Source organism: Balaenoptera physalus (genome assembly GCF_965194825.1).
Source record: "Balaenoptera physalus genome assembly, chromosome: 5".
In the NCBI taxonomy this organism is placed as follows: domain Eukaryota; kingdom Metazoa; phylum Chordata; class Mammalia; order Artiodactyla; family Balaenopteridae; genus Balaenoptera; species Balaenoptera physalus.
Window position 1 is genome coordinate 14,351,852 of NC_138884.1, and position 12,136 is coordinate 14,363,987.

At 37.9% G+C, this 12,136-nt stretch overlaps 1 protein-coding gene across 7 annotated transcripts in view; it reads right to left on the minus strand.

Moving 5' to 3' along the window:
* LOC309660793 (uncharacterized protein) overlaps nt 1-12,136 on the minus strand; it is a 249,950-nt gene that overhangs the window by 56,079 nt on the left and 181,735 nt on the right. For 2 of the 7 annotated variants that reach the window (XR_014263612.1, XR_014263614.1), the window contains one exon: nt 10,667-10,760. The exons of the other annotated variants lie outside the window; for them this stretch is intronic. The gene's annotated coding sequence lies outside the window, so the exon portion shown is untranslated. The remainder of the gene's footprint in view (nt 1-10,666; nt 10,761-12,136) is intronic. 7 annotated transcript variants of the gene reach the window in all.

The following is a 12,136-nucleotide window of genomic DNA, read 5'->3' on the forward strand; positions in this document are numbered from 1 at the left end:
ATCCAAAACTCATTATTTGGGGCTGAGCAAGATATGTGTCTACACTAGGAGGTGTGGGGATAGATTGAGGAGAAAGAAGCAAATCCACGATGGCCCAGAGTGGAGTGTGGTACCCGGAAGTGGAGCCCTGGAGCCAAGCAAAGTGAGGAGACCACCCATGAGGAGGTGGGGGAAAGCAGCAGCAAGTAAGATTGTCTCCATATGAGTAGACTGCTCAAATAAAGATGATGGGAGCCATGTTTCTCACTGTCAGAGAGGGGAGTCACAAATAGAGAAAGGGAGAAAACCAGATTAAGTCCCATGGTGTTCGACTGAAATTAGAAATATAGGGGTGAAATCATGACTTTGAAGCTATATAGATAGATACAGAAATAAATATAGATGTGAACATGTATATGTATATGTGTGTGTGTGTGTGTCTGTGTGTTCTCTAGCTCTGGCCACTGAGAGAGTCTAGGAGTTGAAACCCTCAAATAGCAATACAGACAATTAGGGCCCACACACTGCTTTTTAAATATCACTCTTCACTATAAGGAATCAGCCCTCTTCGCAAGAATGGCTGGTTTCAAGGCTGGGGCTGAGAAAAAACGAGATGAACCTAGAACATCTTATTCTGCCAAAAAGTGAGAAAGTTCTTAAAAGTGATGATGTTTCACCAAGACACAGAAGCCAGCTTGAAGGCATAAACATAACACAGGCCAAATCTAGCACAATTTTAGCAACAAAATGAATAACAGTAATGAATTATAACCCACTGAATAAAACACATTCATGAGTCCATAATGATATATCAATGAAACATTTTCAATTTGATGAGGAACATTATCTCAAAGTAACTCATGACAGAATATTTATTAATTACAGAGTAAACAGTGGAGAAGCCTGATAGTCACCACCTGATCAGGTGATCAAAGTTAACCTCACCAATAATGGAAAAAAATCAGAATCGTGCACCACTTGATAGGATGCAATGAGAAGAACACAGAATCAATTCTGTGATATTCCTACCAAAGATGTAGAACCTGAATGTAATCATGAGGAAACATCAGACACAGATTAAGGGAACTTCTACAAGATGACTGGCCTGTAATCTTCAAAAATGTTATGGTCTTGAAAATCAAGGAAAGACTGGGGAATTCGACTGCAAACTGAAAGAGGATAAAGAGACATGGCAACTAACAGCAACATGAGATGATAGACTGGATCCTTTTGCTATAAAAGATATACCAACTGGCACAACTGGCATAACTGAATGGAGTCTTGGGATTAGATGACAGCAACGCATCTGGAATGATTTTCTTGGTTTTGACGTTTATGTTATGGTTATGAAGGAGATTGTCAGAAATACACACTAAAGCACGTAAGGGTAATGGGCATTATGTTGGCAATTTACTCTCAACTAATGGGGGGGGGGGAGTCCCTTATTCCAGTCTTGCAAATTTTCTGTTACTTTGAAATTGGTTCCAAATTAAGAAGAGGCAGAATAGCAGAAGCAGCAGAATCTGTGGCAGGGCTAACAGTCCCCTCTGCATTTGCTCTCCCTTCCTTCCTGACTCACCCTCTTTTCCCTTTCTCCTGCTTCCTTCAGGCTCTGTAGTCTAGGGAACCCTTTCTAAGTTACTGGGCAATTCACAGAATCTACACTGGCTACCAGACCTATGGAATGTGAAGTGTTATAATAGAAAGTCCAGTTGGAAGCCTCTGTATCTACATATTTGTACCAAAATAGAAATTCATAGAAATATCTTATATCTGGTGAACCGCCATGAGACAACAAAGTGACATTGCAATCAGATATACCCATCATAAATGTGGGGATATCTAATCCACAAAGCCATAAAGGTAGACATGCACAGTAATATATCCTCTTCAGTGGTAGTGATACATGAAAGAAGGGACTTGCACAGATCCTGGAGACACAATTAGGCTTCATAAGCAGATGCTCACACTACCAGAACTTCCATTCCTGGTACACTGTTATTTCTCCTTTAATCCACACCTATGGTCTTATGAGACTTCATCATGACCAGCTGATAAGGAAGAAATAGGTTAAACTATGGGTTATGAATGGTTTTATATGATTTGAAGATACATACTAGAAGCAGGAAGCCCTGAAGTACATAGGGAAAGAAATACTTCTGATGAGAAGAAATTTTCAGGGTTACATTTGGCTGTCCACCCTACCTAGGAGAGTTGGCTAGAGTTATACATCCACATTAGTTCATTGACCGTGGTGGATGGTTTCATCAGATGATCAGGGACTTGGAAAGGATGATACTGGGGGACTAAGGAAAAGGAGATCCAAGGAATAGTTAAGTGTAGGGACTTCTCAAAATTGGCACAGTAGAGATTGGTTCAAGAGGGTGGAGTAGAAGGACATGCTCTCACTCCCTCTTGCAAAAGCACCGAGATCACAACTAACTGCTGAGCAATCATTAACAGGAAGACACTGGAACTCACCAAAAAAGATACCCCACATCCAAAGACAAAGGAGAAGCCACAATGAGATGGTAGGAGGGGCGCAATCACAATAAAATCAAATCCCATAACCAATGGGTGGGTGACCCACAAACTGGAGAACACTTATACCACAGTAGTCCACACACTGGACTGAAGGTTCTGAGCCCCATGTCAGGCTTCCCAACCTGGGGGTCCGGCAATGGGAGGAGGAATTCCTAGAGAATCAGACTTTGAAGGCTAGTGGGATTTGATTGGGGGACTTCGACAGGACTGGGGGAAACAGAGACTTCACTCTTGGAGGGCAGACACAAAGTAGTGTGCATATCGGGACCCAGGGGAGGGAGCAGTGACCCCATAGGAGACTGAACCAGACCTACCTGCTAGTGTTGGAGGGTCTCTGGCAGAGGCTGGGGGTGGCGGTGTCTCACCGTGAGGACAAGGACACTGGCAGCAGGAGTTCTGGGAAGTACTCCTTGACATGAGCCCTCCCAGAGTCTGTCATTAGCCCCACCAAAGAGCCCAGGTAGGCTCCAGTGTTGGGTCGCCTCAGGCCAAACAACCAACAGGGAGGGAACCCAGCCCCACCCATCAGCAGACAAGTGGATTAAAGTTTCAGTGAGCTCTGCCCACCACAGCAACAGCCAGCTCTACCCACCACCAGTCCCTCCCAACAGGAAACTTGCACAAGCCTCTTAGATAGCCTCATCCAGCAGAGGGCAGACAGCAGAAGCAAGAAGAGCTACAATCCTGCAGCCTGTGGAACAAAAACCACATTCACAGAAAGACAGACAAGATGAAAAGGCAAAGGGCTATGTACCAGATGAAGGAACAAGATAAAACCCCAGAAAAACAACTAAATGAAGTGGAGATAGGCAACCTTCCACAAAAAGAATTCAGAAAAATGATAGTGAAGATGATCTAGGACCTCGGAAAAAGAATGGAGGCAAAGATCGATAAGATGCAAGAAATGTTTAACAAAGACCTAGAATAATTAAAGAACAAACAAACAGAGATGAACAATACAATAACTGAAATGAAAAATACACTAGAAGGAAGCAATAGCAGAATAACTGAGGCAGAAGAACAGATAAGTGACCTGGAAGACAGAATGGTGGAACAGAATAAAGAAAAAAGAATGAAAAGAAATGAAGACAGCCTAAGAGACCTCTGGGACAACATTAAACGCAACAACATTCGCATTATAGGGGTCCCAGAAGGAGAGGAGAAAGAGAAAGGACCCGAGAAAATATTTGAAGAGATTATAGTCAAAAACTTCCCTAACATGGGAAAGGAAATAACCACCTAAGTCCAGGAAGCACAGAGAGTCCCATACAGGATAAACCCAAGGAGAAACACACCAAGACACATAGCAATCAAATTGGTAAAAATTAAAGACAAAGAAAAATTACTGAAAGCACCAAGGGAAAAACGACAAATAACATACAAGGGAACTCCCATAAGGTTAACAGCTGATTTCTCAGTAGAAACTCTACAAGCCAGAAGGGAATGGCATGACATATTTAAAGTGATGAAAGGGAAGAACCTACAACCAAGATTACTCTACCAGGCAAGGATCTCATTCAGATTCGATGGAGAAATCAAAAGCTTTGCAGACAAGCAAAAGCTAAGAGAATTCAGCACCACCAAACCAGCTCTACAACAAATGCTAAAGGAACTTCTCTAAGTGGGAAACACAAGAGAAGAAAAGGACCTACAAAAACAAACCCAAAACAATTAAGTAAATGGTAATAGGAACATACATATCAATAATTACCTTTTACATGAATGGATTAAATGCTTCAACCAAAAGACACAGGCTTGCTGAATGGACAGAAAAACAAGACCCATATATATGCTGTCTACAAGAGACCCACTTCAGACCTAGGGACACATACAGACTGAAAGTGAGGGGATGGAATAAGATATTCCATGCAAATGGAAATCAAAAGAAAGCTGGAGTAGCTATACTCATATCAGATAAAATAGACTTTAAAATAAAGAATGTTACAAGAGACAAGGAAGGACACTACATAATGATCCAGGGATCAATCCAAGAAGAAGATATAACAATTATAAATATATATGCACCCAACATAGGAGCACCTCAATACATAAGGCAAGTGCTAACAGCTATAAAAGAGGAAATCGACAGTAACACAATAATAGTGGGGGACTTTAACACCTCACTTACACCAATGGACAGATCATCCAGACAGAAAATTAATAAGGAACACAAGCTTTAAATGACACAATAGAGCAGATAGGTTTCATTGATATTTATAGGGCATTCCATCCAAAAACAGCAGATTACACTTTCTTCTCAAGTGTGCATGGAACATTCTCCAGGATAGAGCACATCTTGGGTCACAAATCAAGCCTCAGTAAATTTAAGAAAATTGAAATCATATCAAGCATCTTTTCTGACCACAATGCTATGAGATTAGAAATGAATTACAGGGAAAAAAACGTAAAAAACACAAACACATGGAGGCTAAACAATACGTTACTAAATAACCAAGAGATCACTGAAGAAATCAAAGAGGAGATCAAAAAATACCTAGAGACAAATGACAATGAAAACACGACGATCCAAAACCTATGGGATGCAGCAAAAGCAGTTCTAAGAAGGAAGCTTATAGCAATACAAGCCTACTTCAAGAAACAAGAAAAATCTCAAATAAACAATCTAACCTTACACCTAAAGGAACTAGAGAAAGAAGAACAAACAAAACCCGAAGTTAGCACAAGGAAAGAAATCATAAAGATCAGAGCAGAAATAAATGAAATAGAAACAAAGAAAACAATAGCAAAGATCAATAAAACTAAAAGCTGGTTCTGTGAGACGATAAACAAAATTGATAAACCATTAGCCAGACTCATCAAGAAAGAGAGGGAGAGGACTCAATAAAATTAGAAATGAAAAAGGAGAAGTTACAACAGACACCTCAGAAATACAAAGCATCTTAAGAGACTACTACAAGCAACTCTATGCCAATAAAATGGACAATCTGGAAGAAATGGACAAATTCTTAGGACGGTATAACCTTCCAAGCCTGAAACAGGAAGAAATAGAAAGTATGAACAGACCAATCACAAGTAATGAAATTGAAACGGTGATTAAAAATCTTCCAACAAACACAAGTCCAGGACCAGATGGCTTCACAGGTGAATTCTATCAAACATTTAGAGAAGAGCTAACACCCATCCTTCTCAAACTCTTCCAAAAAATTGCAGAGGAAGGAACACTCCCAAACTCATTCTATGAAGCCACCATCACCCTGATACCAAAACCAGACAAAGATGTCATAAAAAGAGAAAACTACATACCAATATCACTGATGAATACAGATGCAAAAATCCTCAACAAAATACTAGCAAACAGAATCCAAAAACACATTAAAAGGATCATACACTATGATCAAGTGGGATTTATCCCAGGGATGTAAGGATTCTTCAATATATGCAAATCAATCAATGTGATACACCATATTAACAAATTGAAGAATAAAAACCATATGATCATCTCAATAGATGCAGAAAAAGCTTTTGACAAAATTCAACACCCATTTATGATAAAAACTCTCCAGAAAGTGGGCATAGAGGGAACCTACCTCAACATAATAAAGGTCATATATGACAAACCCACAGCAAACATCATTCTCAATGGTGAAAAACTGAAAGCATTTCCTCTAAGATCAGGAACGAGACAAGGATGTCCACTCTCACCACTATTATTCAACATAGTTTTGGAAGTCCTAGCCATGGCAATCAGAGAAGAAAAAGAAATAAAAGGAATACAGATTGGAAAAGAAGAAGTAAAACTGTCACTGCTTGCAGATGACATGATACTATACATAGAGAATCCTAAAGATGCCACCAGAAAACTACTAGAGCTAATCAATGAATCTCGTAAAGTTGCAGGATACAAAATTAATGCACAGAAAATCTCTTGCGTTCCTATACACTAATGATGAAAAATCTGTAAGAGAAATTAAGGAAACACTCCCATTTACCATTGCAACAAAAAGAATAAAATACCTAGGAAAAAAACTACCTGGGGAAACAAAAGACCTGTATGCAGAAAACTATAAGACACTGATGAAAGAAATTAAAGATGATACAAACAGATGGAGAGATATACCATGCTCTTGGATTGGAAGAATCAATATTGTGAAAATGACTCTACTACCCAAAGCAATCTACAGATTCAATGCAATCCATATCAAATTACCAATGGCATTTTTTACAGAACTAGAACAAAAATCTTAAAATTTGTATGGAGACACAAAAGACTCCGAATAGCCAAAGCAGTCTTGAGGGAAAAAATGGAGCTAGAGGAATCAGACTCCCTGACTTCAGACTATACTACAAAGCTACAGTAATCAAGACAATATGGTACTGGCACAAAAACAGAAACATAGATCAATGGAACAGGATAGAAAGCCCAGAGATAAACCCACACACTTACGGTCAACTAATCTATGACAAAGGAGGCAAGGATATACAATGGAGAAATGACAGTCTCTTCAATAAGTGGTGCTGGGAAAACTGGACAGCTACATGTAAAAGAATGACATTAGAACACTCCCTAACACCATACACAAAAATAAACTCAAAATGGATTAGAGACCTAAATGTAAGACTGGACACTATCAAACTCTTAGAGGAAAACATAGGAAGAACACTCTGACATAAATCACGGTAAGATCTTTTTTGATTCACCTCCTAGAGTAATGGAAATAAAAACAAAAATAAACAAGTGGGATCTAATGAAACTTAAAAGCTTTTGCAAAGCAAAGGAAACTACAAACAAGACGAAAAGACAGCCTTCAGAATGGGAGAAAATATTTGCAAACGAATCAAGAGACAAAGGATTAATCTCCAAAATATATAAACAGCTCATGCAGCTCAATATTAAAAAAACAAACAACCCAATCCAAAAATGGGCAAAAGACCTAAAGAGACATTTCTCCAAAGAAGACATACAGATGGCCAAGAAGCACATGAAAAGCTGCTCAACATCACTAATTATTAGAGAAATGCAAATCAAAACAGCAATGAGGTATCACCTCACACCAGTTAGAATGGGCATCATCAGAAAATCTACGAACAACAAATGCTGGAGAGGATGTGGAGAAAAGCGAACCCTCTTGCACTGTTGGTGGGAATGTAAGTTGATACAGCCACTATGGAGAACAGTATGGAGGTTCCTTAAAAAACTAAAAATGGAATTACCATATGACCCAACAATCCCACTACTGGGCATATACCAGAGAAAACCATAATTCAAAAAGACACATGCACCGCAGTGTTCACTGCAGCACTATTTACGATAGCCAGGTCATGGAAGCAACCTAAATGCCCATTGACAGACAAATGCATAAAGAAGAAGTGGTACATATATACAATGGAATATTACTCAGCCATAAAAAGGAACGAAATTGGGTCATTTGTAGAGACGTGGATGAATCTAGAGACTGTCATACAGAGTGAAGTAAGTCAGAAAGAGAAAAACAAATACCATATGCTAACACATATATATGGAATCTAAGAAAAAAAAAAAAAGTCATGAAGAACCTAGGGGCAGGATGGGAATAAAGATGCAGATCTACTAGAGAATGGACTTGAGGACAGTGGGAGGGGGAAGGGTAAGCTGGGACAAAGTGAGAGAGTGGCATGGACATATATACACTACCAAATGTAAAACCGATAGCTAGTGGGAAGCAGCCGCATAGCACAGGGAGATCAGCTCGGTGCTTTGTGACCACCTAGAGGGGTGGGATAGGGAGGGTGGGAGGGAGGGAGATGCAAGAGGGAAGAGATATGGGGATATATGTATATGTATAGCTGATTTACTTTGTTACAAAGCAGAAACTAACATACCATTGTAAAGCAATTATACTCCCATAAAGATGTTTTAAAAAAAAATTGACTCAGAAAGAAGTATGATATCTGAATATATCTATATTCAGAGATTAAATAAGTAATTTTAAAACTTCCTATAAAGAAAAGCCTGACTCAGATAGCTTCACTGGTGAATTCTACCAACACTTAAGGAAGAATTAATACAAATACTTCACAAGTCTTCCAAAACATAGAAGAGGAGGGAATACTTCTGAACTCATTCTATGTTGCCAGTATTACCCTGATACCAAAACCAGGCCAAGACATCACAAGAAAAGAAAACTACAGACCAATACCTGTTATGAATATAGATGCAAAAATGCTTAATAAAAAAAAGCTAGAAAACTGAATCCAGCAACATATAAGAAGTATTACACACCATGACCAAGTGGATTTATCTTAGCAATGCAAAGTTAGCTTAACATACAAAAGTCAATCAAGGTAGTATACTGTAATACCAGAATAAAGGACAAGAACCACATGCTCACCTTTATTGGTGGAGCAAATACATTTGACAAAATCCAAGACCCATTCATGATAAAAACTCTCAGAAAACTAAGAACAGAAAGAAACTTCCTCAACCTAATAAAGGGCATCTATGAAATACTTCTAGCTAACATCACATTTACTGGTGAAAGACTAGAATACTTTCCCCTAAGATCAGGAAAAAGACAAGGATATTCACTTTCATCACTTCTATTCAACATTTTACTGGCGGTTCTATCCAATTAGACAATTGGATTGAATTGCAATTCTATCCAATTGTTTTTCTTGCAATTAGGCAAGAAAAACAAATAAAAGTCATCCAGATTGAAAAGGAAGAAGTAAAACTATATCAGCTTGCAAATGACATCATCCTGTATATAGAAAATTCTAAGAAAGCCATGAAAAATAAACAAAAAAAACCCTCTTAGAACCATTAGATGAGTTCAGCAAGGTCTTTTTGACAAGTGGTGCTGAAACAATTAGGTAGCCACTTGCAAAAGAATAAAATTGTATCCTTACCTCACATCATATACAAAAATTAACTAAAGTGGGTCAAAGACCTAAATGTAAGAGCTAAAACTCTTAGAAGAAAACATAGGGGTAAAACTTCATGACCTTGGATTTGGCAAAGAATTGTTAGATATGACACTAAAAGTATAAGCAACTAAGTTAAAGATAGATAAATTGGACATCAACAAAATGAAACTTTTGTGTTTCAAGGAACATCACCAAGAAAGTGAAAAGACAGCCAACAGAATGATAGAAAATATTTGTAAATCAGATAACTGATAAGGGACTTGTACTCAAAATATATAAAGAACTCTTACAATTCAATGATAAAAAGACATTTTAAAATGGACAAAAGATTTGAATAGATATTTCTTCAAGGAATATATACAAATATCTGATAAGCACACAAAAAGATTCTGGGCATCATTAGTCATCAGGGAAATGCAAATCAATACCACAATAAGATATTACTTCCCACATACTAGGATGGCTAGAATCAAAATGTCCAATAATAACAAGTTTTGATGAGGAATGGAAAAGTCAGAACCCTCATACCCTACTTGTGGGAATGTAAAATGGTACAGCTGCTTTGAAATACATTCTGGCAGTTCCTCAAATGATTAAACATAGAGATGCTATATGACCAGCAATTTTACTTCGAAGTATATACCCAAGAAAATGAAGATATATGTTCACACAGAAACTTGTATATGAGTGTTTATAGCAGCATTTTTCAGAATAGTTAAAAGATGGAAACAACCCAAATGTCTGTCAACTGATGAATGGATGAACAAAACGCGGTATCTCCATACAATGGAATATTATTTGGCCACGAAAAGGACTGAAGTACTGATACACACCAGATCATAAATGAACCTTGAAAATATTACGCTAAGTGAAAGAAGTCAGTCATAGAACACTGTATATTATTTGGTTACATTCATATGAATGGACGATTTATGTTTTGATAAATGTTGCCTAATTTCCATCCATATTGTTCGTGGTAAAAAACCCAACCACAGACCTATTTCCCTCTCTCCTGCAAAATCTGGATATAACATTTAAATTTTTGCCAGTCTGGTGAACAAAAGACGGAATTCACATTGTTTCCATTGCACGTTTTTACTCTTTAGTGAGGTAGAATTTATTTCCCTGTGTCTATTTTCTTAGTTGTAAAAGAGCTATTCTTGTTGTTCATCCACTTTGCTGTTAGAATTCTTTGGCCAAATGTTTTTAGCTACAAGTAACAAAAACCCTCCTGAGCCCCAGATTAAAGATGGAAAAGAATTTATAGAAAGGATTCCACTTGGCTTATGGGCCCTGAAGGCAGGAAACGCATCCTGGTCTCCCAGATCTTGAACAAGTGTCTCCATCTGTATCTGACATCCACCTTCTTTCCCCTGAGAAAAAAAAAAAAAAGAAGACTACTTGCCTGGCATCATGTATGTTTTCTTCTCTTACTCAAAGATCATTCATAACAGTTCTTCAATCTAGGAAGAAATCTGTCCAGGCCAGCATAGTTAGGTGTATTCCGAGCATTATCTTTCTTTATGGCAGCCTCTTCACCTAACATGGCTTTATTTCTCCTATTCCCATCCTCTCCTCTTAATGAGATACAAATATGAAACAGAAAGTAAAAAGAATTGTAAAAGTTGGAGGTAATTTTAAAGATCATGTAGGCAGATACAAATATAAAATAGGAGGTGAATAGAATTATAAAACTGTAGAGCTGGATGGAATTTAAAGATCAGGCAGCCCACTCCCCAAATTTCCATGATAAAGAAACTCAGGCTTAAGAGGCTAAATGATTGGCTCAAGCTTTCATTCCAAGTAAGTGAGCAGATGCAAGCCCTCAATTCCTCTGCTTTCTAAGTCCTGTTCCCTTTTCCAAATGCCCTAGGACTTCTGATTATATGTATATCAATCTATTCAGATTTCTTATTTAACAGGTGGTATTCAATAAAACTGGCACAAACTATCTGAATATATGTAACTCCTCATTACATAGAACTGTATGCTTAATCTCATTTTCTATTTATATCAATGAATATATACCTGTATAACTATGAAAATTAGAGCTTATTTATCAGCCTAAGATCTAAAAAAAAAAAATTATCTCTGGAAGACTGTGAGTTTTTATGTTTCTTAATCTCATTTCACAATTATAATCATTCAGTGATTTTTACAGCTGGAATTAAAATTCACCATACAATTATTTAATTGAAATAATGTAATAAAATTCCTTGTGTGACTTATCACACATAAATCAATTGTCCCAATTACTCAGTTTTACTTCATCTCACAATTTTTTGCATGTACTTGTTAATAGCTGTGCTAGCCATCTGGAATGCCTAGAACATTGCTGCAGGGGATGACACCGACAGCAACTGTAGCTTGGTGGTATAAAACACACCTAGTGATTTGAGTTCTTAAATTTCAGCAGTTAAATCTCACATCAACAAAGATGATTTTCTTCTGAAAAAATTTTCATACTCTAATAATATTGAGTTTTGTGACATGGATAGTGAAATAGAACAGCAAGTCAACTTCACAGTTGTAATTAATGTATCTTCAATTTGGGGAAAACCACTCTCACCATTTTGATTAAAGAAATATACTGAGGGCTTCCCTGGTGGCGCAGTGGTTGAGAATCTGCCCGCCAATGCAGGAGACACGGGTTCAAGCCCTGGTCTGGGAAGATCCCACATGCCACGGAGAAACTAGGCCCGTGAGCCACAACTACTGAGCCTGCGCGTCTGGAGCCTGTGCTCCGCAA